This window comes from Perca fluviatilis, chromosome 2 (genome assembly GCF_010015445.1).
Source record: "Perca fluviatilis chromosome 2, GENO_Pfluv_1.0, whole genome shotgun sequence".
Classification (NCBI taxonomy): domain Eukaryota; kingdom Metazoa; phylum Chordata; class Actinopteri; order Perciformes; family Percidae; genus Perca; species Perca fluviatilis.
Window position 1 is genome coordinate 48,119,218 of NC_053113.1, and position 27,706 is coordinate 48,146,923.

The window sequence follows — 27,706 nt, forward strand, 5'->3', positions numbered from 1 at the left end:
TCACTCTGGACAACAGAGGAACCACATTTCCTTTCCGAGTGGCAAAGGGAAGTGATACTCCAGTATATGGAGCCCAGAGCTGGCTGCAGCTGCAGCTCTGATATGAGAGAAACAGCCAGATACACAGGACACACTCCAAAAGAAAAAAAAAACTAAATTCAAAATACAAAGGACACTGAAATATAACTCCAAATAATAAATGATCTCTGGATAAAATTACACACACATGCATCTAGACTCAATCCAGTGTAGCAGGTTTTCTTTTCCTGGTCACAAATAAGAGATGGCTGGAGAGAATGTGATGTAAGCACAGGATAAATATTATTCAATTTTTATTCTCATCCATCTCCGTATATCCCCATTTCTCCACTGAAAGTGTTTTCCTATTGGCAAATATGGCAGCGCTTGTGTAATAAATCATGAGTAAAAGCTGTGGCCCCCAACTCGGCTGACAATGATTCTCAACGATTGGATTTCTCCCACTGTACATTAGTTATCATGGCACCGGCACCATGAAGAACAGCAGTTTAGCCTGCAGGAAGGTGCAGCTTACTGCCAATTCAACCCAGGTGCTATGATTACTGTTCTTCTCACAAATATAAATTTAACCCACAATTATTCATCCTTTTCATTTGTCATTTTACCGTCATTATAAACTCAGGTTAAAAGTAGGGCTGCCAATAGATTAATCGCATGATTGTCAATAGTTAATTTGCGATTAATCGCAAATTAATCACACATTTTATCTGTTCTAAATGTACTTTAAAAAGTGATATTTTTCAAGTTTGTAATGCTCTCATCAACATTGGAGCAGACAATTATATGCTTGCTTTATGCAAATTTGTATTATTATTGCAGCAAACAATGACAAATACTGTCTAGTGTATTCTCCAGAATAACCTAAAAGGTACTGTGTGCTCAAAAAATCGGCTGAAAGCATGATATGGTAAATTCTAGCCCATTAAGCTGCAACAGATGGGCACATTGACCTGAATGGAACATTACTAACACAATGTAGGGTCTCACTTTACACTTGAAAAGGTTAACTAAACAGCAGCTCAACAAAATCAATGGACCTCGTGCTTTACAGCAACAGACACATTGGTCAGCTGAATGTAACAATGTAATGTAACAATGTCATTGTGTCACGTGGGAAAATAAAAGCTCACAAAAAACATCCCCTTCTGCTAAGTGGGATAAAAACAGGCTCATACAATAAATAAATTCAAACAGACAAAAAGTCTGAGAGAAACTGTGATGGCTCGGTGGAGGCTATGTACGACGTAAAGCGTGATTTATGGTTGTGCGGAGGCTCCACGCGGAACTTTCTCCGTAGCCTACGTAAGTGGTCTGATGTTTATACTTGTGCGTTGGTGTGTGTGTCGATCTCTATAAGAGAATAACAGGGTTGGCATGTGTGTGTGTGTGTGTGTGTGTGGTAGAGTGAATGAAAGAGTGACGGTGATTATCGCCGGAGCAAGTACCGACTCTAGAGTCCTAGTGAGAGAAACAAAGTGTCTCCCCTGTTCTTTCTGACCACGGTGGGAAATCTGTAGCAGGAAAAGTTAGCCCTTTCCTTGACTTCATATTGTTTATGGAGAAGGAGAACCAGGAAATGAGTCGCGGGAATGCAACGCTACCAAGCCAAGGCTGAGCGGACCAATCACAGTTGCGCGACGTGTAGTAGCATTTTTTTGAGAGGTGCATGTCAGGCTACGGCATAGGGTCGGTATCTCCTACGTACGTACGTACCCACAGCGTCGATTTTACACAGAAGCATAAATTGGCCTTAAGGCATATGCTAGATGGGGAGTTGCCGCAGATATGTTGACTTTATGTTCCATGACCCCCGGTCTGGCTACTTTTAGAAAGTGCTTGGGGCATGCATCGGCTAAATGCCTCTCCTCTATCTTCAGTTACAGCATGTGACCAAAGCTCCCACTGTGGCTCAAAATAATGTGCTGTGACCCCAAGGTAACTGTGATTACTGAGAGAAATCTCCGGTGTGAGTCTAGCGGTGCTGCATCGCTTCCTGATTTCCCAAACTACGGAGTGCCGGAGGCCCAAATCACAGAACGTGGTGTGTTGATCGCGCATCAAAGACATTAGTGCCGTTAACCCTTGTGTGGTCCTTCGGGTCCCAGTGACCCGAAGGACAACACAAGGATTATGTACTTCCCTTTACTTTGTTGAGAATTGCTCTCTAATCCCTGTTTCTTGTAAAGTAAGTAAGTAAAGTTTATTTCTAGAACACATTTAAACACAGTTTAAGCTGACCAAAATGCTGTACAAACAAGAACTAAGATGCTGTATTAACCCTTGTTTTGAGAGCAATTCTCAACAAAGTAAACGGAAGTACATAATCATTGTGTTGTCCTTCGGGTCACTGGGACCCGAAGGACAACACAAGGGTTAAAATAATTTTGCGCTAACTCGTTATCACGGCGATGATGTTGACAACACTAGTTGGGATACTATAGAGGGAGTTTTTCCTCGCCACTGTCGCACTGCTTGCTCTTGAGGGAATTACTGGAATTGTTGGAATTGTTGGGGCTTTGTAAATTATAGAGTGTGGTCTAGACCTACTCTATCTGTAAAGTGTCTCGAGATAACTTATGTTATGATTTGATACTATAAATAAAATTGAATTGAATTGAATTGAATAGTTTAAAGACTCGGTCAATATAATTTAGCACTAACGTGTAACAAATAATGTTTTCACATCAATAACGAAATGTGTGGTTCATTCATAATATCCATTAATAAAGGATGGATATATTTGTTTACCCACAGGCAAAGCTATGCAAATTAAACCATGCAACTACAGTGGGCACATATTGCATAGGTCCAAGTCGTATCCTTGTTTCCAAATAAAGCTAATAAAAGTCTAAGCATAACAATTGGACCTTCAAGCTAGGTTAAACATTTGCAGCTGTGCCCTCTGCCTGCGCTATTTTCATCTCTGTCCAGCAAATAGTGAGGAGTGTTCAGTGAGAGGAGGCTGAGGAGAAAAAAATAAAATGCAGATTAGTCACCAGAAATTGGATTTGCGCTTGCCAGAAAAGCATGAAAACATGGGATGAGCTTCACGCAGCCGGAAATGAAGAGAGTGAGAGGGGAGAAGAAGGGACTGGGAGTGGAGGTGGGCGTCAACAACAATTACTGTAAGAGTTCTGAAAATGATCCACGGGGCCAGATGGAGAACGTAGGTCTCATCACAGCCAGCAATTCACAAACATAACGGCCCTTCTAACGGCGGGCTGCCAATAATTTGCTCTTTTCCCCAATTTTGTTGTTTTGTGTTGTTTTTATATACACTTTCATAAGAGGACGATGCCCATGAACGGTTTGTCAAGATGCAAAGGGTGAAAAGCTTTCTTGATTGTCGGGGATTTCCTCTAATGGATACCCAGAAATTCTTAATTGTCATTCCCTTTTGCCACTTGCCACACCTTGGCCATGCTTAAGAGTACCACCACGGCCTGTGAAGTTGTCAGTAAAGTGTGTTTGTGTGCGCTATAGCCGATGGGGAGCAAAAGAGCATCAGAGCATGACAATATAATGAAGCTACTAATCATAGCCTTCAGCCAGAAGCCATTGTCAACAGGTACAGTACTGTCTCTGGCAAAAAACTTTCATGTGGACTGTCCTCAGAATCAGGGGAGAACAGGCACACATTAACATCGACAACACGAGTATAGTGCTCTAATATTGTGTAAATACACATACTACACAGTATTTCATGTTTGGATTAACCTTTGGGCTTCAATAGCATCAAACAGCAAAACAAGCTGATTAAGTCTGAATCCTTCTGAAAGCCCTTATCGAAGCAATCTGGCTTTCTGCAATTTAAAGTTAAGAAAAATTAATATTTAAGAACGTAAGACATATTTTCTATTTAGTTAAATGACTACATTTGGATTTGTTAAAATGGGCAGATGAACTACTTCTATTTCTAACTTTATTTAAGAGACTAGCATAGTGGAGCATTTAGCAGCTAAAGAGCCAGATATCAGAGCTAAAAGGAGGGTGAATATTGGACTTACATTCAGCAGATGGCCAGAAATAACTCACCAAAGGAATTAAAATGTTCTTTTGTGTGAAAAGGCAACTGTTTGCTAACATGCCTGCTAAAACAACTTAATTAGCTGACAACACATCCGTGTCGTTTTTACAGCTTGTTGCGCTGCTGTGTGAAACACTGTCAAATGATTTCTCAATTTAAGTAGTTTGGAAAAATCTTGACTAAGATGAGGAACTGATAGGGATCTGATTAAAGAATAAATACCAATAGACTGTGAAAATGATGGATGTAGCATCAGTGACATCACCCATTGGTTTGTGGACTGCCGTTTTGAGGCCTCGAGCTTGACAATTTGGTCGTCGCCATCTTGTTTTTTAAATGGACGGGATGATTTTTGATGAGAGGGTGTAGCTCGGGAGGATGACTACTGGTTGCAGTGGTACAGTGCTAAGCTATATGCTAAAGGGGAAAGTTGCCGATTGTTAAACCTTTCTGACACAAGTCATCCAGTGGAGATATACCGGAGGTACAGCAGTACAGAAAATCAGCAAACTTTTCCTTAAGTTACCAGCTAATGGTAGTGGTGTTGGCAGAACGCTTAAAGGTCCCATGGCATGAAAATTTCACTTTATGAGGTTTTTTAACATTAATATGCATTCCCCCAGCCTGCCTATGGTCCCCAATTGGCTTGAAATGGTGATAGGTGTAAACCGAGCCCTGGGTATCCTGCTCTGCCTTTGAGAAAATGAAAGCTTAGATGGGCCAATCAGGAATCTTCTCCTTATGAGGACATAAGATTACCTCCCCTTTCTCTGCTTTGCCCGCCCAGAGAATTTGGCCAACCCATGAGAGAGAGACATCATGGCTTTCAAATTAGCAAAGTGGCAGTTGGCCAAGGCCACACCTCCACCCTCCACCTTGCCCCTCCCTCTCTCCTCCTCAATAGCTACAGGCACAGAAATGGCACATGCTAAGGAAAGCTCATTGTGGGACTGGCTCTAGTGGCTGTAGTTCTGCACCAAGGCTGAATTTTGGGAAAGAGACTTCAGATATAGTATTAGGGGACCACTAAGGTCTATAGAAAAGCATCCAAAGAGCAGCATGTCATGGGACCTTTAAACAAGTCATTTTTACAAAATGAACATTGAAGAAGACTTGAAACTAGCGATTGAGACCATAAACACATTATGAAAATCTTTACTGAGGTAATAAATCAAGTGAGGAGTAGGCTCATTTTTTTCAGACTTCTATAGAAACAGACTAATTTTTGGAGCCAGTGGAGTCGCACCCTGCCGGACATTAGATAGAATGCAGCTTTAAGGAGCTTCAACATTGGCTTCACAAGCTTTGTCCATTTTCCAGTTCGTAGCTGTATACTAGACCTTTGATTATCCTACCAATTATAAAATATGGTCAGCAAAATATTCTGGTATGACAAAATGTGGACCACACCTCACTGAAAATATCAAATATGGATAAACACACACTAAAACGTTTATATAGCATTCAACTGCAAAATCAGGACATTTATTCTTCTGTTACATAACAGTAGAATAAAACTGGCAATATAAAGTGTGGTGATGTCACACACTGCTACAAATAGAGTAGGTGATATTCTTTTATAGACACAATAGGTGTTTCAAGCCTTGTGATCTTCCTCAGACAGGTTCACTGTTGTCAAGTTTCCATTCTGCCTTCATAGACAGTCATTTCTTAATGTTCACAGACTTTTTTTTTTTGTTGTGTAGCTGATGAGACACATCACAGTTGCCTGTGCAGTCTAATGATGACAACTGGCCCTGACATTGTTAAATATCGCTTTAGTGACATCAAATATTTGAGATCACATAACAAAACTAATGATCATCTGTCTGAGGGTCTCATTTTTGGCTCCTGAACTGACACCCAATAAATGAAAAAGTGTCAAATGTTAAAATCATACAAAGATATTTACTTATGACAAATTTCTTCTTATGTCGATCAACCAAACCATTAATAAACTAATCATTTGAGCTCCAGTTTGGACTAATGTATCATTCTTTATCTCCATCCCACTGTCAACATCCGAATAAAGCTGCTACATTATTTTGTGCATAAAAAAACAAACAGTGAAGCTATCAAGAATTGCCCTTTAATTTATCATTGGACACAGTACAGGTAATATAAATATAAAAATGGGATACTATATGTATAATTGCATGTTTTAATAACTTGACCATGTAAAACACAAAGTATTTGGCTAATTTAAAATACCAGTTTGACTAAAAGCTGTCCGTGCACAGAATGTCAGCTATTTTTCTTTTAAATTTTAACCCAATATTCAAAAAGGTGTTTTCATGTAGACCTTCACGTAAGAATTTCTAATCACAAATTACCATTATGATGTTATGCGTACACTTATTTGAAAAACCAAGCAATGCAACAAAGGAATTTAGCACAAAGGACAGCGCCTTCAGTAACCATGCTTTCAACCAGAATCTTTAGTACAGGAATGGGAAAATACATGTGTGACCCCCTCAACACTGCTTCTGAGAAATGGTTTATGTCAAGAGGCTTGAGTGATTAACATTCACATTCTATTTAGCTGTGATATAATCACCTTGAATATCAGCGGGGCACTTCGTAATGTTGGAGTTTTGGCACAGCACATAGGACCCACTTAAATTTTAATTTCCTCTCCAGGTTCATTGCTCATTTCCCACGACGCTTGTCAGAGCTTATACAATTCTTTGTGACCCTCAGCTGTCACAAAGTACTGCATTACTACAAGTCTTGTTATACAACGCCAGGAACTGTCTTAACTAAAATAGACTGGATAAGGATTTTAATATACTTCAAATCTTTCTTCTGGTAAAGCTTTGATTTTTCCACAACAGTTTTATTCTCCATCAAATCCAATTTATATATGAGCTGTTTTTTGTGTTTTGTCAATCAGTGAGAAGACACTTTGGTGGAAATTACAGTAATATCTTAATATTTGAGTTATTATTTCTAGTCAAACAACTCAAGCTGTAACATTGCAATGAAAATTAATTATAGAATGAGTGCATGTTGTGGGGGTGATATATATATATATATATATATATATATATATATATATATATATATATATATATATAACTCCGAGGTGTAAAGCTATAAATTGCAGTGTAAGCGATCAGAAATTTAAGCAATAAGTGTAGAAACTAAAGATTGTATAAATCCCATCAGGGGGCATTATGGGAGTCATGTGGAATTTGCCATTTTCGATTTAAACCTTTTTCTTTTCAGCGATGCCACAATAAGAGCCACTAGATGGCAAAAGGGTAATTTGCAACAACAGTGTATATCTTCAAATGAATGAAGTGCAATTGAATGCACCATTAGTTTAACAAGATGCCTCTGAAGGCACCATGAAGTCCCGTTGGAGCCCACATGCTTTACCGTTTGTTTGTTTGTTTACATCACTCACTCACGGGGAAGGTAAAATATTGCCACACCGATGACTTCAGGGAAGCTTCAGGGAAACAGGAGGATTTTCTGTTATTTCTCCTAATCTCTGACTCTGATGCAGCTGCAGGCTACTGGTAAGCTAACATTACCCTGTGTACTTAGCTGCATGGCATGCTACCATCCGATAAGCTAACGTTACCCTCCCTGTGTCTTTAGCTGCATGCTACCAGCCGGTAAGCTACACTGTGTCTGTTGTTGTTTCCTTCTTACTTGTGCAAGTAGGCGGGGGTGGAAAGAGAAAAAAATACTGGGGGGAATCAATGGTGTTTTTTTTATTTCAATTGATTGAAAGCTCATTCCAAACAATTTATATATATATATATATATATATATATATATATATATATATATATATATGTATTTTATTTTATATAACTTCATTGTTTAATGCAAATGTTATTCAATTTGGTACAACATTGTGATTTTGCTCTGTGTAGCCTCTGTACACCCCCCAAAACAGACAGAAAAGGCATGCCATATGCCGTTGTTTCACCATACACTACCAATAGCTCATACAGTTTTTGGGATAAGTGACCAATGAAATTTAACTTGATGATGTTATTCTCCACCGCCCACTGTATTAGACAGATCCACAAGTGATGACAAGCAGTATTTACTGTCTGTATGCATGGGACATCTATTTGAGAGCAGCTTATCATTGCCTGCTGTAGTGAAGACATCAACTAAGTTAAATATATATCTTTAGTTCTGAAGGTAGTAGCACAACCATTGTAATTAGCTAGACAATGGAGGTTATTTTTATAGGGCTTATGCTGGCATTTCATGCCTGTTTTCCTACACCCCCGCTGTTATTTGCTGTGACGCAGACTCCTTTCTGAACTTCAATTAGTGCAGAATAAAAGAGAGAGGTCAAAAATACAGTGCTCGGCAGTTAGATGTTACAGCCTTAAAGCTTAACTCACTAGTTGAGGGCTGGTGCTATCAACAGAGCTATCTCTAAATGAGTTATGCTGAGAATGACATCACTTGGATCCCTTCTCAAATCTACAGAAAGCTGTTTGATTAGAGGAATGATAAGCAAGATATCATCTGCTCTGTTGCAGATTAACCTTCTTTCAGAGGAGACTACTTTCCAGTATATTTTGTAATCCACTTCAGATGCATTACAAAGCTATATTCTCTTTCATCGCTCAGATGCTCTATAGGCCAAGACATTCTACACATGGAGAACCATGAGTCGAACTGAAGTCAAAGCTAAAATAAAAACTGTAGGACTGTCCTGCCTTCTCCCATGACACATCTCTGAGGACAGAATAGGAGCGATGGCAGCATTTGTTTGTTCCACCGACATTTCTATGATGTTTACAATAACAAAACAAAACTGTGTCGCACGAGTAGTTTTGTTGCAGCGAGACATTGAATTATATCATTTTACAAGGCTCAAATACACACAGATATTGTATCATTAACTATGTGGCAGTGATATGCGACTAATAATGGCTTCAAGGAAATTATTCCTTTTTTTTCTCTTGAAATATACTAGAAAAGAAGTGAAATGTGTCCTTGTTTTCTGAACCAGTTTGGTATCACACAATGTAAGATTCAAGATAAATGATTCAAATAGAGGGGGCTGGTGATGTTTCTGCAGTCACTTCTCAGAAGTTCCATCTGAGTCGTGTAAAAATCTCACTGGAATATATCCAGTATGATATTCAGCCATGACTTTCAAAGACATGAGGGATCTTATTTAGATAATTTTCTATATTGGAATTATAGGAATTAAAAGAAAACTGATGAAGACTCAACATTCAGAACTGATTTGTTTTGATGAGTTCAAAGGTGTGTCAGGTTTTAAGCTACTTTAAGTACATCACAGATCATTTGACTCCGTTTGAGAGAGACTGCAGCCTGACGTTCTCAGGTTTCTTTTGATTCGAACAGTAGACTAAAAATAAGGTGTGATGCGTTTGCAACCAGAATTCATTTGAATATTTATTCACTTCTTACAGCTCATTTTAAAAGATCCACTTTTATGTGATCTCCTTTTGCCTTAGTTTTTTATTCCTTGTGAAGTGCTTTGTGGCTATGCCATATAACTACTTATTTGTGTTATTTTTGCCTTTTTCGTCATTGTTCGTTTTGTTATTCTATTTAGTTCGTGCTACATCCTCTAACAAGCTTCACTTTTGGTTTACCCCATCGATGCTTCGCCATGGCAACATGAGACAGATTTTTGCCCAATCAGGAGGTAGCACCCACACACTATGAATTACCACCTTGAGGCACCGATCTACACTCGCCATCTCCAGCAACCCTCGACTGTTTTCAAGTAATGTGTCCAACTGGCAGCAAGCTTTAGGCCGTCTGCTTTCTGGCGCCAAAACACTGAGTCAGTTCACCCACCCCAACGTTTTTATTACTCTTATTGTCATTTTTGTTGCTGTTGTCGTTGCTTAGGACAATTTTTGTCTTGGTTAATGTTTCTATCATTGTTGGTGGTGCTGTGGTCGTCATCATTTTTGTTAATACTGTCATCGTTTTGTATTATTACTGTCCTAATTGTTACTATTGCTGTTGGTCAATCAACATTGTTGTTGTCGTTGTTGTTGTTGTTGTGAGACAGCAAGTATAATTTCCTCCTTCCTGAGTCGACACTTTCCACTTTTTACTTGTCATCATTTGCTACCCTTGATTTTAAACAAATAAAAAGGGACAATTCTTTTTTTCCACTTCCATGAGAAAATTAAGTACAGCATTTAACTTTGTTCTAGCTAGAGGTAAGACGCAGTAATTGGAACACACTCTGTGCACCACAACATGAGTGAATAACGGTCTTTACCTTCACAAACTGCCTCATTAGTATCATCAACCACAGAGGGAGAGCGGGACCAATGCACCCTCCCTGAGTTACGCCAAAACATTGCCCACATGAAAAGCTTGAACATAATGCAGTGTGTGAGCAGAATCTCAAACAAAGTCCTAATGGTGAACCTTGTCTTGCATTCCTTAATAATGCATTACCGTGCCAAATTAATTCAGGAACAGTATGAAAAATATGATTTCCATGATTATATAGCATTATGGAGGTGACTTTCTTCATGTTTAGGTTACTCCTTGTAATGATGAACTACTATAATGGTCACATTATGGAAACTAAAGCAGAATAAACAAAACAGAACACCCCCAGGGAAATATATATTCCAACGTTTTACTGCAGAATAATCTGTCTGTTTTCTTGTTGTTGACTTTGCACTCTAAGCTGGAGATGCAGTGTGAGGTGTTGCACACACTATTCAGGATGTGTGACAGAGGCCTGCAGAGCTTGCAGAGCAGGTAGCACCAGCTCCTCACAGGCAGAAGATACCAGAAAGAATTATTTATAGTTGAAAAATATTTATTTGGGATCTGTCTCCCATCCCCATTGCTAAAATATAACATAGGTTATTGAGCAGAAAACTCAGAGTGGGCTGAACATTGAAAGATGAATCTCTCCTCATTTCTCTGCTATAATGATAAAATATTTGATGGTTTCGGCAACATAAAACCACAGCAAAAGTTAAGGTGTACAATATATATGCATTCTCATGAACGGTTTTGTATGATATCATACGAAAACTTATGCACACCAATTTGTATATTATCTGAAATTATAGCAAGTGCCGGCCGGTCACATGACAAGTTAAGTTCAGCGGTCTCTACAGTCAAATCTGACAAAAGGTTACTGGGAGCCGACTACAGAGCACCATGACACTGCTGGTCGTTTCAGAGGCCGTTGCTAGTTGAGTTTAGCCGATAAAAAGTGGGCGTCATGCGGCGACGAAGGTTAACTTTAGGCACCGAAATTACTATTTAAGATTACTATTAGATTAGATTAGTGGTTTGGATTTAAACACTCCCAGGACATGAACAAGCATTTCCTGGGTGAAAGTCTTGTGTTTTCCCGGGGATATTTAATAATAATAATAATAATAATAATAATAATAATAACACGAATAACTATAACGAATAGCTTTACTCGTCATAGCTATAGGATATGTACAAATGGTTCGTGAGAACAGCCTGATACTGTATGTAAATAAGTGATTAGTGGTTTTCCTCATCTGGGATAGCAGTTACACTTAGTAAAAATCATAATAAACACCACTGCCTAACTACCTGGGATAGAAAAGTCCCTTTAAATTAGAAATGTATCAGTTAATATACAGAACATTTAGAAATGCAGAGACACATCTTCACTTACCAGATTTGGTGTGGGTGACTTCATAACAATTTTAATGAACTATATTGTCCGATGCAAAATGGAAATCAGGATTGACGTTGTTCAAATATCGCCGTGTAGCAGAATTACCGAGTAAACATTCTCCCTGTTCAGGTTCCAGAGGAGATTTAACAAGAGGTTGATGGGAACTGCTAAAAACTACACAAGTCATTGCACTAGTGAGACGTCTGTCACATCTCTCACCAACTCACATAGAACAGAGTTTTTTTGTGATTGTTGCGGGCAAAAATACTTGATTATGCGGCACGTTTTCTTAAAAAATGCAATGGAATATGCGGGATATTTATGCAATTTTATGCGATGAAACTGCGGGAACATGCAAAAACTGCGGGAACTTGCAAAAACTGCAGTTTGATGAAAAAGAGAAAAAAAAGTGATTCCCCCAACACCCTGCTTTTCGATGATGTTCACGTCACGTAATTACGTCACTTCATAACGTTCCCATGGCAACAGGGGAAAAGGGAAAATGGCTGCTCTTTCTGCTAAGATATATGTGACGTTTTTGCAACGAAAAAGCGGGGATTACGAAATCATGCAAGCCCCGCATATTTTGCACGGAAATCGGCAATTTATGCGGCGAAAGTGCGTGTATTTGAAAAAATGCGGCCCCCGCATAAATATGCAGACTGTGGCTGATTATGTATTGAATTATGCGATCGCATAATCACGTTTTTCTGGAGGGACTGATTGTAGTGGTAATATTTGACATCTAGGTTCTGACATTGTCGCTCTCAACAAACATACACAAAGTTTAGCACCGCAGAGACAGATAAGTGATGATCATGAACTAAACCCTACAGAGCAGCATGCCAACTTTTAAGCTGAATTGACTAGGCTATGAGTTGGCAAGCAACACCAGCTGCTTCTCAGTAAAGCACCTCTGACCGTTACAGAGGATTTACTATCCAGTGAATTGTTGAGATATATAAATCTAAACCCAGCAATGCAGCAGTAGGTGGAGACATGCCAGCTATGCAACAGATAGTTACACTATTGTGGGTTAAAACATGTATTAATCAATGCATTGCAATATAAATCCCAAATTCCATATCGATTTAAACAATTCTGTGTAGAATAAAAGTAGATTTAATTTTCTTTGGCATTTTAGGCCTTTATTTGATAAGACAACTAAAGCATGAAAGGGGAAAGAGAGGGGGAATGACATGCAACAAAGGGCCACAAGTCAGATTTGAACCCTTTTTTGTACTGACCCTCTGTACATGGGACGCACTCTCTACCAGGTGAGCTACACAGGCATTTCATTTTCTCTTGTTATCATGTTCCACTCCTGTAGGAGTCACCCTAGTTTAATTTTGCATTGTACAGAGACTCAACTTGACCAAATGACGGCGGTGGCTGATCAGGGACCTCATTTATAAACGTGGCGTACGCACAGAAGAAGATACTGGGACAATTGTGTTAAAGGGGAACTATGCAGTTTTTTTTTAGCTTAATTTACCTTAACTGAACAGCTTCGGAGTCATTGGAATGGTTATATGACTTTTTTTCGGGTTGAATGGTGGTCATCTTGCTTCCCCCTAGCGCCTTTGAGCGGAATAACCACCCTTGCAACTTTGGGCCAGCAAGCTCCTGGCCTCAGCATCAGGAAGTATCACGTGATATCAGGTCTCACGATGTAACGAAATGCTTTACAGCACTGCACACATACAGGAACCGGCTAGCTATAAGAACAAGGCAACGATGGGGTTTTTCTCAATGTGCTCGTCTGGCAGAGCACATCGTTTTAATATGGTCATCATATACAGTATCAGTGTTTTATACAGTGTTCATTTTAATGGCTATAGATCGTTTTATTTTTGTTTTAAATGTTTGTTTTTATTGTAGGTTGAAGCATGTTTTAACCATTGTGAAAGGTACAATAGAAAGTTTTACTAATTACATGCTCCTTGCGCAGAACTTTGTCATTTCTAATTAGATTAATTCCAACACCTTTAGCTTTTTAGATACAATCAAATTGATGGATGGACAAAGGCATGCCATGCATAGTGACGCACAATGGCTGGCTTTGCACTGTTGGGAGATGTGGCAAATGCAGACGGACAGCAAGAAAACTTGCTGGCAAATGAGGACGAGTGGCCTCAGAGCCTCGAGCTGTCCTGTTGGATCTCTGTGCTGTTTTGGGCCAGCGTTACAGAGGAGCAATCTGGAACGGAGGAACAAAACAAGTCAAACGGGTCTAGGGAACAGAGGATAGCGGAAACTGGGGACCATGGGCACTCGGGAACTAGTGGGCAAAGAGGCCCAGGGGAAACAGAGGGCCACTAGGTGAAGCAGAGGGGCCACTCGGGACAGGGAATAGAGAGGCCAGCACAGATGGGACCCCACTGGCAGCCAGCGGTGAAGGCGATGTCCGTCTGGCGGCCGGCGGCGAAGGCAGAATCCTTCAGGCAGAATCCTTCAGGCAGACGATGGCGAAGGCAGAACCCTTCAGGCGGCCAGTGGTGAAAGCGATGTCCTTCAGGTGGCCGGCGGCGAAGGCAGAATCCTTCAGGCGGCCGGCAACGAAGGCAGAACCCTTCAGGCGGCCGGCAACGAAGGCAGAACCCTTCAGGCGGCGAAGGCAATGGCACAATCTATGAAGTGCCGGGCAACGGCACAGTCTCTGAAGTGTCGGGCAACGGCACAATCCCAAAGGTTAGAAGCACCGGCACAGGCATAGGGAGACTGTGCCTGGTCAGCTGAGGGTGTAGATGACTGGTCAGCGTAGACTCTAGGAGAACGGTCAGCACAGACTCTGGGAGAACGGTCAGCTCAGGCTCTGGAACAGTGGTCCGCTCTGGCACTAAAACGCTGGTCCACTCTGGCTCTGGAACGCTGGTCCACTCTGGCTCTGGACTGCCGCACCGCTTGGGACCGCTGGAAAACACGTTGGACGAGTCTGACTCCGGTCCGCTGGGGAGCTGTTGAACTGGTGCATGGCGTCGGGGACCATGTCGACCACGTCCTCTCTTGCCGCCTCCACGGTTCCCAGAAAATATGGCCAGGCGGGTGCCCTCAAAGGACTGCTTGTTGCTGGGGTTGTCCGCAACACAGGTTGCACTAGAGCTGACAGACAGGTGGTCAGGGGAGTGGTTAGTCGCTGTACTGGACTTCTCCCTACCAGCTAGAAGGCTGGCTGCTTCGGCCTCCTCTGTCCTTCTAGCACACAAAGCTAGGTACTGGAAAACAGTTATATAAGTCTCTGGCTCACTACCAGGTGGAGACAAGACAGGACTAGGCATAGTGGCCAGAGGAGCAGGCTGGATGAAAAACAGAGAACCTGTAGCCACAATGCTAGCAGGACTAGAAGCAGGCAGGCTAGTAGATGCTAGCTGGCTCGGAGTCTGATGAGGAGCTGGTACTTCACTCAGTGAAACATTGGTGGAGTTAACAGGCTTGACTGAACACAATCCTTTAGTAAGTGGAGGAGCTGGAGCAAAAATGAAGCTTGTAACCCAGTTTGGAATAGAGTCCTTTAACCAAGGTTTATCCAAAACCTTCCTACGAGCCAATGCCAAAATTGCCTCCTTCTGGCATTCATCATTAGCCTTCCTCCACCAGGCTTTGAGTTCCATCAGTTCACACAAAAGGAAAGTTCATCAGAAATCATCTCTGCTGGGTCCATGTTTGGTCAGATTATTCTGTCACTGTTTGTCAGGAAGGCTTGGACCCAAATGCAGTTTAAGATGATTTATTAACAAAAATAAAGTACATACCAAAAGAAATCCAGAAAGCAACAGGCAAAAACTAATTCCAGAAAAGCAGAACAGGAATACAAAACTGGAACTCAGAGAGAAACAGTAGACTCCATACACAAACACACCCACAGAACATACAGCAACAGAATACAATAATCCAACAAAAGACAAGGGATACACAGAGACTAAATACAAGAGGTAATGAGGACTAACAAGAGACAGGTGATACAACAGGTGAAACAAATCAGGGCAATCACAAGGGAGGGAAAACACAGGAAGTAAAACAGACTAGACAGAAAACTAGATTTCAAAATAAAACAGGAAACAGAACATAACCGAAACCCACAATCATGACACATTGAGTTAAAGGCCTTTGCTTTATTTCCCTCTGTGCACATGATGTCGGTATGGATGAATATTAATTTGGGGCGGTTCAGCGGTCAGTGGCGCATTATTAAGATGCTATTTTAGGGGCGCATGCTTGGCCATAATGTAGCGTGTGCACAACGTGCATACACTTTGCTTCTCTCATCTACACGGACGCAGCAGTTCCTATTTTTGCAAACCATACATAATTACAAGGACAAATATTACTGAAAATGCGCTTCAGGCATTTGGATAGGTCAGGAGGCACTTTACAGTACAGTCTTCAAAAAGTCCCAGCATTCTTTGTGGCTTGTTGTGTTTTACACAACATTTCCATGAATCATGAATGTGTTGATGACATAAATGAGGAAATATTAGAGGACTTAAGGAGACGTGATGTTGAACTACGGCGGGATTGGACACTCCAGCAGGATGTGGTCTGGGAGTGGCAATGCGCGATGCGCTCCTGGTGGAGCGTGTGGACGGAGATGGAGTGGGGGGAGGAGGAAGGTGCACAACAGGTGCGTTTGTAGGCCCACGCTCCATGGCTGCAGCAATCCTCTCCAGACTTGAGGAGATGTGCCCGAGAGGCCGCAGCAACATCGCCACCCGGTCAAGACGGGCATTTATTACTTTGCTGCATCCCGGACAGCTCCCGCTGGCGTGCGCCAGGCAAATCCACCGTCATAATAGCAATCCGCCATGGAATAAGCACGCCTGCTCTTAAAGGGAATGTGAGATGATGCTCTGATTGGTTCATTGCACGTTACGCCCAAACCACACCTAGCTACTTCGTCAGGCGCAAGAGTCATTTATCCCGCCGTTATAATAGCAACAGCGCCCGAGATCCGCCCAAAAAGCTACTTGCGTTTCTCGTTTGATACTCAGATCGTTAAAATAGGGCCCTTAGAGTCAATTGTGATTTATAAAGGGAATCTGGAGTGTGAGTGAAAAACATTGCACCATAAAATAAAAATGTCCTAATGGATTCCTTCTTATACGACTTGAGTCAAACACAGTGTTTATCACCATGTACATTGAGGGTCTACATGATCTGGCTCCTCCATCTTGTGGAAACACCAAGTCAGATTCTAAAATAAACACTGATGGGGATCTTTTTAAAAGACTTCCAAACACATGACAATCAATTGGCTCTTATTGATAGCAAGGTCGGTCAGTCTGCATACAAATGACCTTTGCCTTCACTTGAAATAATGAGCAGGTTCTCCTTTGTAGGACAGCACCGTTTACACATGGTGCTGTCACAATGGGCTTACACGCCATTAAGTAACCCTTCTAGTGTCTTTATCCAGCCAGGTTAGTCCATTTGTTAAGATGACCTTTTCTGTATCAACTGTACCCATTATTTTGCTGTTTCCTGTCCACGTTGTGTGCCTCACGATCACTACAATCATTAGGAAATGCAACAATGATGGTTCTTTAGTGCTTCAATAAGTTTCATTTGTATTAATAGTGAAACATTCCCAGGGACAAATCCAGGCTCATGTGATTATGTCAGGTGCTGTTATGCCACTCAAGATCCAGATTTCCCCAATACCCCAAGACACAAGACATGTACAGCTTTCTCTGTATTTAGAAATGCTCTGTAAAGCTATCAAACACATCACAAGAACATGGGCATTCACAAATAGTCCACCTCTTTATTTTAGTTCATGGCTGAATAAACAGGGCAAACCAACTGGAAAAGCATGCAGTTCTACCCTGCTTGAATTGTATAGTGCCAAATGTGCCCCATACAAAATCTGTGTCACACAAAAACAGGCATACTGCCTCATATTTTGCCTCTGCATACATATGCAGTGCATGCAGTATGATAAATAATAAAGCATTTATTTTTTCATATATTATCCAATCCTTTACAGTTTATGTCCATCTTTAATGTAGTACATTTGTGGAACAGAAAAACGTATTCAGTGGAAACTAGAAAACCAAAAAGGAGCTCTGTATGACTGACTGCTGCTGTCACGTGAGGGGGAGAAGTGACCCCCCTCCTGGCAGTGCGTTACCTTGCATTGCTTCCTCCTCTTCACCCCCCACTCCAGCTGTGTGCTCCCTGGGTCCGTCTGCATCCTGTCTCCGTAGGCTCTAAACCACCAGTAACAGGCAGAGTAAGCGCTAATCTCTCCCAGCCCCTTCTCTCTTTCTTCCCATGCTTTCACATAAACATAAGCCTCCTATGTCGAGCCTGGCATTCTTGAAATGTCAGAAGAATTGTCCCAAGGCTTTCCGACCCGTTAAATTAAGCCAGACATGCAAAACTGAACCTCTAATGAAGTACATTAACCTGGAGCAGTGAGCTTCCATTTACAGCATTGTGTTGTTTGCTTACAAGCCACCATGGGGAAAAAAAAGATAGTGAGGGGAGGGAAACAGAGAGAAGATACACTTGACAAGCATATTATTGAGGAAAAGAGTCTCCCAACGACTTGGTGGCTGGAATACACTGATACATTGCATCTTCTTTAAGGACAGAAAAGATTAAACACTTTGTCTAACATCACTGATACCACTGACAAAAGAAGATGAAGCAGGAGAAAAAAACAGAAGTCTCTCTGGACCCTATTTGTCTGGCTGACACAGCCGATGTGCCCACAGCCTGCTGCGTCAAAATGAGCTAGTGTGTCCAGATTTCTGAAAAGGCCTAAAAAATGCATTCATCCAGTCGTACATTTGAGATGATTCAGTGTCGCCGACTTTCTGTGGAACTCACACTGGCATTTAGCTTTGGACTAACACTGAGATCTGTCAGCTCTGGATTTTGCCAGTTGAAAAAAAATCTCTTTTGTTTGTATCACATAGTTTACTAAAAGTGCATTTAGTGAAGTTTTGACTGCCTGATCCACAAAAATGACCATCATATGTCTGCAAGGTTCTGCTGATCAATACCAGTGACTTTCATTACTTTCATGCAGGAAGAAGTCTGTAAGACACTTGCAAGCTAATGCAGTTCATTTAACTTAAATAAAAAAGCTGCATCATCTCGCACACCTTACTCTGCTTTTATCTGTTCAGACAATGACCCTCATTAAGACCAGTAAGCTTAACTGTCAGCTGTGTTTCATTTGCATCTCAGTGGCAAAGAACAGAGTTTTGAATGTTAACTCTTAGAATTGTCACCCCAAGAATCACAATAACATTGTGAGATAGAGTGAGAGAGTGGCAATTCCCTATTAAGTTATTGTTTAAATTCTGCTCTATTCTTGCTTACACATCTCTCACTAAAATATGAATATATTTAATTGCAGGCTAGCATGAGCTGGTTCAGAAAATGTAAATTTCTTTGTTGCCAATAGAGACCTACATGAATGGTGTCTTTTAAGATACAAGCTGCCATGAATATGCGGTTATTTATTCGGCAGGAATATGCAGTTTGATAAGTTACAGTGAGTATGTTTACATGCACACTTATATTCCAGTATTATTCCAAATATGAAATTTGATACCCGTTATGTAAACAGCATATTCCGTTTCAATGTTCTGAATAAGGCTTTTCTTTCTTCGAATTTAACATTTTCTGATTAGGACACACATTATGTGGGATATGCCAGTATTATTCAGGTTTTAGAAGCATTCTTTGGGCATGTATGCAGCGCACTCGGAATCTGCGTCTCAATCAGGGTTTTACACCGCAGTTTGTGACAGTTTCTGGGTCTCTTGCCTGTTTACGGCTTACAGTCAGCTCTGTGCATTGTTGTACATAAAACAACCAGCCTACAGTTTGCAGGGCTGTGGTAGAGATGGTTGGGCAAAAAAAAAAAAAAAAAAAAACAAAAAAAAAAAAAAAAAAAAAAAAAAAAAAAAAAAAAACAACAAAAAAAAACCAACAACAAAAAAAAAAAAAAAAAAAAAAAAAAAAAAAAAAAAAAAAAAAAAAAAAAAAAAAAAAAAAAAAAAAAAAACTAAGAGTTCAAAAAAAAATGGTCGATACAGGTGAGGACCATTGGTAGTCAAGTCATGCACCATTGAAATGGCATCTGCCACCCATTAAGGTGTTCACAAGTGTAATACTTAACATGGTTAACAGATATATTTATTTTTCATGCTATGTAATGAAATGTACAATAAAACAACATTTTATTTGACAATAACATGACAAATGATTCAAATTCATCTTGGTTTTTTTTAGCCATCATTGGTTGGTTCGATCCACCACTTAAATATCTAGACAACTAATGTATGGATTGTCATTCAATTTGGTGCAGATATTCATGGTACCTGGAGGATGAATTTTACTGACGTTTGTCATTAACTGACTTTACCTCTTGCACCACCATGGAGTTGACATTTGAAGATTTTTGGGGGAAATGTCTCAACAATGATGGGTAGCCATGACATTTGGTACACACATTCATGTCCAACTCAAAATTAATTTTAATAACTTTGGTGATCCCTTAACTTTTGATTTAGCGCCACCATCATATCAGAAATAGGATTTTGTTAAATACTTTGGTTTATGACCAAAAACCTGCAAAGCTAATGCCATTCATGAGCCTTAGCTGTAATGTCAGCATGCAAGCACACTAAGCTAAGCTGGTTAACAAGGTAAATATTATACCTAGTAAACAGCATGTTAGTATTGTTACTACAAGCATGGTAGCATGCTGCTGTTAACATTAAGCTCAAAGTAGTCAATGGGCCCTATCTTGCACTCAGCGCAATTGCCTTTGTACACCAACGCATTTATCATTCCTATTTTGCACCCAACGCACAGCGGACTTTTCCCTCCAGAGACGCACGTCGGTAAATTAGGGAATGTATTTGCGCTCCAGGGGGCGATTCAGCGAAAAGAGGAGGCATGTTCCGGCGCAAACGTTATGTGGTCCTTTTTTGCAGTTTCAGAAAACAATTCCGCCACTGACCAGGAAAAACCTGGTCTAAAGTCAGTGGCGCTAGTCTAAAGTCAGTAGCGCGTTATTCAGATGCTATTTTAGGGACGAATGCTTGGCCATAATGTAGCGTGTGCACAACGCGCATACACTTCTCTCATCTACAGCAGTTCCCATTTTTGAAAACCATACATAATTACAAAGAAAAATATTACTGAAAATGCGCTTCATGTGTTAGATAGATAGATAGATCAGGAGGCACTTTACAGTACAGTCCTCAAAACGTCGCAGCATTCTTTGTGGCTTGTTGTGTTTTACACATTACCATGAATCATGGATGTGTTGATGACATAAATGAGGAAATATTAGAGGACTTAAGGAGACGTGATGTTGAACTACGGTGGGATTGGTCTGGGAGTAATGCGCGATGCGCTCCTAGTGGAGCGGGTGGACGGAGATGGAGTGGGGGGAGGAGGAAGGGGCACAACAGGTGCAGGTGGTGCGTTTGGAGGCCCACGCTCCATGGCTGCAGCAATCCTCTCCAGACTTGAGGAGATACGCCTGAGAGGCCGCAGCAACATCACCACCCGGCCAAGACGGGCATTTATTACTTTGCCGCATCCCAGACAGCTCCCGCTGGCGTGCGCCAGGCAAATCCGCCGTTATAATAGCAGTCCGCCATGGAAGAAGCGCGCCTGCTCTTAAAGGGAATGAGAGATGACGCTCTGATTGGTTATTTTCACGTTACGCCCAAACCACACCTAGCTACTTCAGACCAACCCATTTAAGATTTGCGTCGGGCGCAAGACTCATTTATCCCGCCTGTATAATAGCAACAGCGCCAGAGATCCGCCCACAAAGCTACTGGCGTTTGGCGTTTCATACTTGCGTTTCAGATCAGAGGACTATGGTTAACTGCTCCTCAGATCTCTGCAGGGTAAATCCAGACAGCTAGCTAGACTATCTGTCCAATCTGAGTTTTCTGTTGCACGACTAAAACAACTTTTAAACATGTTCCACCAAAACAAGTTCCTTCCTGAGGCTATTTTGTAGAAGCACTGTGGCTTAGCAACTGCCCATGACAATTGTGATTGGTTTAAAGAAATACCAATAAAGCAGAGGACATTTTTCCGCCATCCCAGAATGCTGTGTGGACAAGCCAGACCCTCCTCTGCAGCGTTGTGGAGGAAGGTCTGGCAATGCGTGACTAACCTCAAAGCATGGCTGTACCCCCTTAGACTTGTTATGGTTTGTCCACTTCTATCTTTACTAATTTTCCTGTCTTCATTATCCAATGCATCAAAAATGATAAAACACTGTGTATTGCACTGTACCCTAAAATCCTGAGTATATGATTGATCAACTGTCATTCAAATAAGTCAATTACAGCAACAGAATACAACTCAAAGCCCCCCATTGGTGCATGATTCTCCCTCACGTCTGTAAAAGGATGGTGCCTAGTGCTAGCACTATATGCATATTTTTTTGGATCTCACTGATATTTCTTTTTTTTAAAGGATGAGTGACGAGTTTAGCAGATTTGACGTCATCCTGGATAATACAAAAGTATTTGGCAACAAGTGTGCTCGTAATCACACCACTGTCACTTTACCTTGCAATTTTGTCTCTATATACCCTTAAATAGTTTATTTTTTATTTTTATCCTATTCTTAATTTAGTTTTTTATTTATTTATTTATTTATTTTACTTTCTTACTTCTTACTTACATGATGATGAGACAACCAATCTGTGTAGGAGAGTAGGAAGAGCAGGAGGGCAGTCAGCAGAGGGCCCTCCAACTCGCTGGACAACTCTTGGCATGTCAAATGGGTCCGGCATTAAGGAGGAACTGCCATGTTAGCCCCGAATGGGTTAGCCACCATTGGGAATACAGTACTTGGCCAAATGTATTATTAATCTGGCCCAAATGGCTACTGAGTATAGTCCAACTGATAAAAGGCTGGATAGTAGGCCCTTTAAATCAGCCCACATGGGTTTACTGTGAACTCATAGGAATGTGTCATATTGTACCCAGTTTCAGCCTTTGTTCACATGGCCCACACTTGGGCCTCGGGGGGGAGGGGACAATACAGTTTGCCAATTTAAAGCCCACACCCTGTTGTTACCCATAGTCCATGTCACAGCCCACATGGACATATGCTGAATGTTGACAATCCCTGGTCCTTGGTTAAAACAATGCAAACACACAAAAAATAGATAGACGCATAGCTCTTCTTTAAGAGAGATAATAGTCCAAAAATTTGCATATTGCATTAAAACAATTAACTCTGATGATAGTATAGCATCAGGTTATGACTGCTGGTGCCTTTTTGAGCTGCCTGTATCTAGTTTCCTTGCAAAAAAAAACTGGCGATGCTGCTTTGAGCTCTTTTTTTTCCTGATAGCTATCAGCTGTAAGTGTTTGCCAGTGACAGTGGCTTTGTGACTGTGGAATCCAATTCTATGGAGACAGGTGAGTCAGAGAAAATTTGAGAGGCATTGATTATTGTGGGCAATTTAAAGCCCACACCCTCTTGTTACCCAAAGCACATGTTACGGCCCACATGGACATTTGCTGAATGTTGGTTAAAACAATGCAAACACAAAAAAATAGATAGATGCATATCTCTTCTTTAAGAGAGATAATATTCCCCAAATTTGCATGTGGCATTTAAAATTTTACCTTGATGATATTAGTACCGGTATTACAGTATAACATCTTGTTATGACTGCTGGTGCCTTTTTGAGCTGCCTGTTTCTAGTTTCCTTGAAAAAAAACTGTTGATGCTGCTTTGAGCTCTTTTCTTTCCTGTGAGCGTTCAGCTGTGTTTGCCAGTGACAGTGGCTTTGTGACTGTGAAATCCAATTCTTTGGAGACAGATGACTCAGAGAAGATTTGAAAGGCGTTGATTATATTGATTTTGACGCCCCCCTCCCGCCCCCGCACTATGCATCGCACAAGTATACGTCTCACAGATATTCTTGTCTTTGCCAATTGGACATAAGACATGCTTGTATGTGGCCAGGAGAAGACAGTGACAGAGTCACGAGTCAGAAATAATGAGAAAGGTAACAGCACAGGCGGCGAGCTAACTGACATTAGCTAACTGGGTTGTCATAGTTTTCAGGGCTGGAAAGTGTGAGGTGTGAAAAGCAAAAGATTTAAGGGATAAGTGTAATATGGGAGAAATAATCAGGATAAACTTAAACAGGTAAATAATCATATAACAAAAGAGTAAAATAGCATAAATATAGATATATGGAATATACTGTGTATGAAACAATGATATATTCAAAAGTTATTTTTCAATAATGTATTAATAAATTCATGAACTCACACGCCCGTTAACTTATTCATGGTCACAACATATGGTGTGTGTGTGGACTGTGGAGTCACAAAACCATTAGGTTAACTCTAATGGCACAACCATTGCTAATTCAACATATGCTACACACTGTACGTATTCTATATTCTGTATACTGCAGGACAGAAAATGTTCTATTGACTTGAAAGCTTCTTCTTTACTGTTATCTTCCCTCCAGACTGTGACAGCCATGGTGCCTGAGCTTGGAAAGTTGGAGAAACTTCAACAATGAATGATGTTGTGTCATTGGAGCTGTAAGTAAGTAAGTAAAGTTTATTTATATAGCACTTATCACAGATAGTCACAAAGTGCTTCAGAGGCCAAATAAATAAATAAGTTATAACAAATCGATAATGATAAAAAAGCACAATGAATCACAATAAATCGTAGTAAAACACAAAAGCATAAAATACATAGGAATCAACATCAACAATGTGGTTAAACAAACGCCTAACTAAAAAGATGAGGGTTCAGCTGATCACTAATGTAGGCCGGTCTCTGACCATTGATGGCTCGGTATATAATTACAAAGTGTATCAGTCAGTACGTTTACATGCACACTAATATTCCACTATTATTCTGAATTTGACAATATTCCGAACTTGATACAGGTCATGTAAACAGCATATTCTATTTGGATATTCCGAATAAGGCCTATTTCCGAGTTTAGCTTTTTTTTTATTAAGACGTGTGATACAGTATGCCGGTACTTTTCAGAATAAGGGCAAAAACCGGAGGATTATGTGCATGTAAACTTAGTCCGTGATAATGCCACTCACTGAACACTATGAACCATGGGGCTTGAAATTGCTGAAATAGCTCCTTGTAACTGCTTGTCCATCACTCTGAGGTGAGCTGTCAGCTAGCACATGTTAGTAATGGGCCAGCACCGGGATAATTGACTCAATTTATAAACTTGAATAATCGTGCTCGTGATGAATTAAGTTTCCAAAAGGCTACTGACGACTAGTCCAACTAAAGGGAGAGGCTGTCGAAGGGGACTCTTTGTCAAAATGTTACCCACAGGGAACCCATAAGAGGGTTCCACATGAGTCCAGGCCTCCTGAATAAGTCATATTATCATTCATCTACACAGGTGTAGACTTATGTTTAGGGCTGGGAATTCTTAAAAAAAAAAAAAATGATGCTGGTTCCATATTGGTTTCTGAACGATTTTTTGAAACCAATTCCAATAAAATAAAACCAATTAAATAAATTTTAACGAGAAGATATTACAACATTACGGTACGATTTTTATTTTTAAATTCAAACTCCTTTACACCTATGTGACGCACAATGTAGTCAAGCCTCAAATACAACAACACACACGCCTGGTCTCTGTGTAATGTAGAGTTTTCTTGCGTGCCTCTAAGATGTTTAATGTTAGACAGCCAATCACAGACATCATTAGATCTTGGTAGAAGCATACTACATGCTAATTGGCTAACTGATGAGATTTACTCCTTAGTTATTGAAATTTGGTATTAAATGAGAAGGCATTTTTCGATACTTCGATATGGAGGCAGTTTGGTCGGTGCCTAAAAGTACTGAAATTTGGTACGCAGCTCTACTTATGTGTGATACTTGACACTCTGTGCAATATATATAAAAAAGAAAAAAGAAAATTAAAAGATGAATAGTAGAATGGGAGCCAGAGCCTTTAGTTATCAGGCTCCTCTCCTATGGAACCAGCTCCCAATCTGGGTTCGGGGGGCAGAAACTGTCACCACATTCAAGAATGAACTTAAAACTCTCCTATTTGATAAAGCTTATAGTTAGGGAGTGAGGAGTTGCAGTGTCCACCTAACTGGCCCACCTGCTTCTCTTCATAATTGTTAGATTAATAATACATAACAAAAGTAGAGGGAGGCAGGCCAGCACAGCCCGATCCGGCAGGGGAGAGTTTCAAGCCCGAACAGGCCAACTCTCCTTTGACCTGTCTCTCGTAGTTACGCTGTTATAGTTCTAGAGTGCCAGGGGACTTCCTTCCTTTGACACACTGAGCTGCTCTCTCCTCTCCCTTTCTATTACCATTTGTGTGCATCCCGTTCCAGAAATGCTTGTTATTAATCCTAGCTTCTGGTGAGTTTACTATGTTTTTTCCCCCAGCGTATTTCCTTGGAGAACGTTGGCACCAAGATCTTGGTTGCAGCTGTCGCCGTGGTCCTGCTGCACTCCCTGCTGAGCTCAGCGGTGCCCTGCAATGTCATACTGCGTCCTGCTGAACCCTGCTGATTCCTGCTACGTCCATCCATGCTCTGCTGGGCCACGCTACATCCTGTAACGCCCTGCAGCGCCCTGATATGACATGAACTACTACGACTACCATTTGAAGTCACTGTTCCATTATTAATGGGACTATTATCGCCACTGTTCATCGCATCCCCAACCGGCACCGTCAGACACCGCCTACCAAGAGCCTGGGTCTGTCCGAGGTTTCTTCCCAAGAGGGAGTTTTTCCTCGCCACTGTCGCACTGGTCGCACTGCTTGCTCTTGAGGGAATTACTGTAATTGTTGGGGCTTTGTAAATTATAGAGTGTGGTCTCGACCTACTCTATCTGTAAAGTGTCTCGAGATAACTCGTGTTATGATTTGATACTATAAATACAATTGAATTGAATTGAATAATAGTTGCAGAATACAGCAGTAGGTAGTTTTTTGTGTAGATAATTTATTGGATTAAAACATTTTTGGATTTATATGCTGCCACAATTGCTCATGATAGTTACATAGATAGCCATGTTTTGAAATAATACAGTGTTTCTATGATAACGTGCAGGAGTCTCTCATGTTGTCTGCCTAATGGTCTGCCTATGGTTGTCGTTCAAATTTCCCTGCCAATTCCAGTTAACAGCTGTAGTTGTCGTGGAGCACTGGCTGCCAGTGACATTATCCAACACCTTATGTTGTATCAATAAAATATAACTGTCTCTAAACAGCTGATTTCCTAACACACAGTTGCCTACATGAGACATCTAATAACCCTGAACACATTTGTTGCAAGCCAGACTGCTCCTTCCCACCGGAGGGACCAGTTTTGTTAACGCCCCCACCCTTAATTAACACCGCGTCTCCTTCTGATGTGCATGAATCATCAAAGATGCAATCTAATACCTGGAGAAGCGCGGAGAAGCACTTTAGTCCCTCCTTTGCTCTGCGTATGCTTGTAGCACCCTTTGAAACTGTACAGTACAACAATGTTATAGACCCTGGACCAAAGGCACTTTCTAGGAGGCTGTTCTGAGAAGTTATTAGACTAGGTTTAGACTTGTAGACAGCTATGATCAAGGTATATGTTAGTTTGGATAAGTCTAGCGCCACCCATGATGATTGTGATTGGTTTAAAGAAATGCCAATAAACCAGAGCACGTTTTTCTCCCATCCTGGAATGCTATGTGGACTAGCCAGACCTTCCTCTGCTCCACAGCATGTGAATGGTGTGGCAAAGCGAGACCAAATTGTCCCTGATAGGTGTCACGGAGCGGTTCAGACTTGGACCCAAATGCAGAATAGGTGAGGACAAGGCAGTAGTTGGTATGAAGGACTTTAACAAAGAACACAACGAGAACTTACAAACATGTAAGCTGATGACTGTCCAAACACAGGAAAAAAAAACACGAACACAGAAGGCATGGGAAAAATCCAAAAACACAGAAGCACGGGAAAAACCCCA

General features: G+C 40.9%; 1 long non-coding RNA gene across 1 annotated transcript; it reads left to right on the top strand.

Moving 5' to 3' along the window:
* Nucleotides 1–1,187: 1,187 nt before the first annotated feature.
* LOC120572781 lies at nt 1,188–26,174 on the top strand. Its single transcript, XR_005641492.1, has 3 exons — nt 1,188–1,341; nt 24,211–24,294; nt 26,142–26,174. It is a non-coding gene; the product is annotated as an uncharacterized LOC120572781 (long non-coding RNA).
* Nucleotides 26,175–27,706: the final 1,532 nt, after the last annotated feature.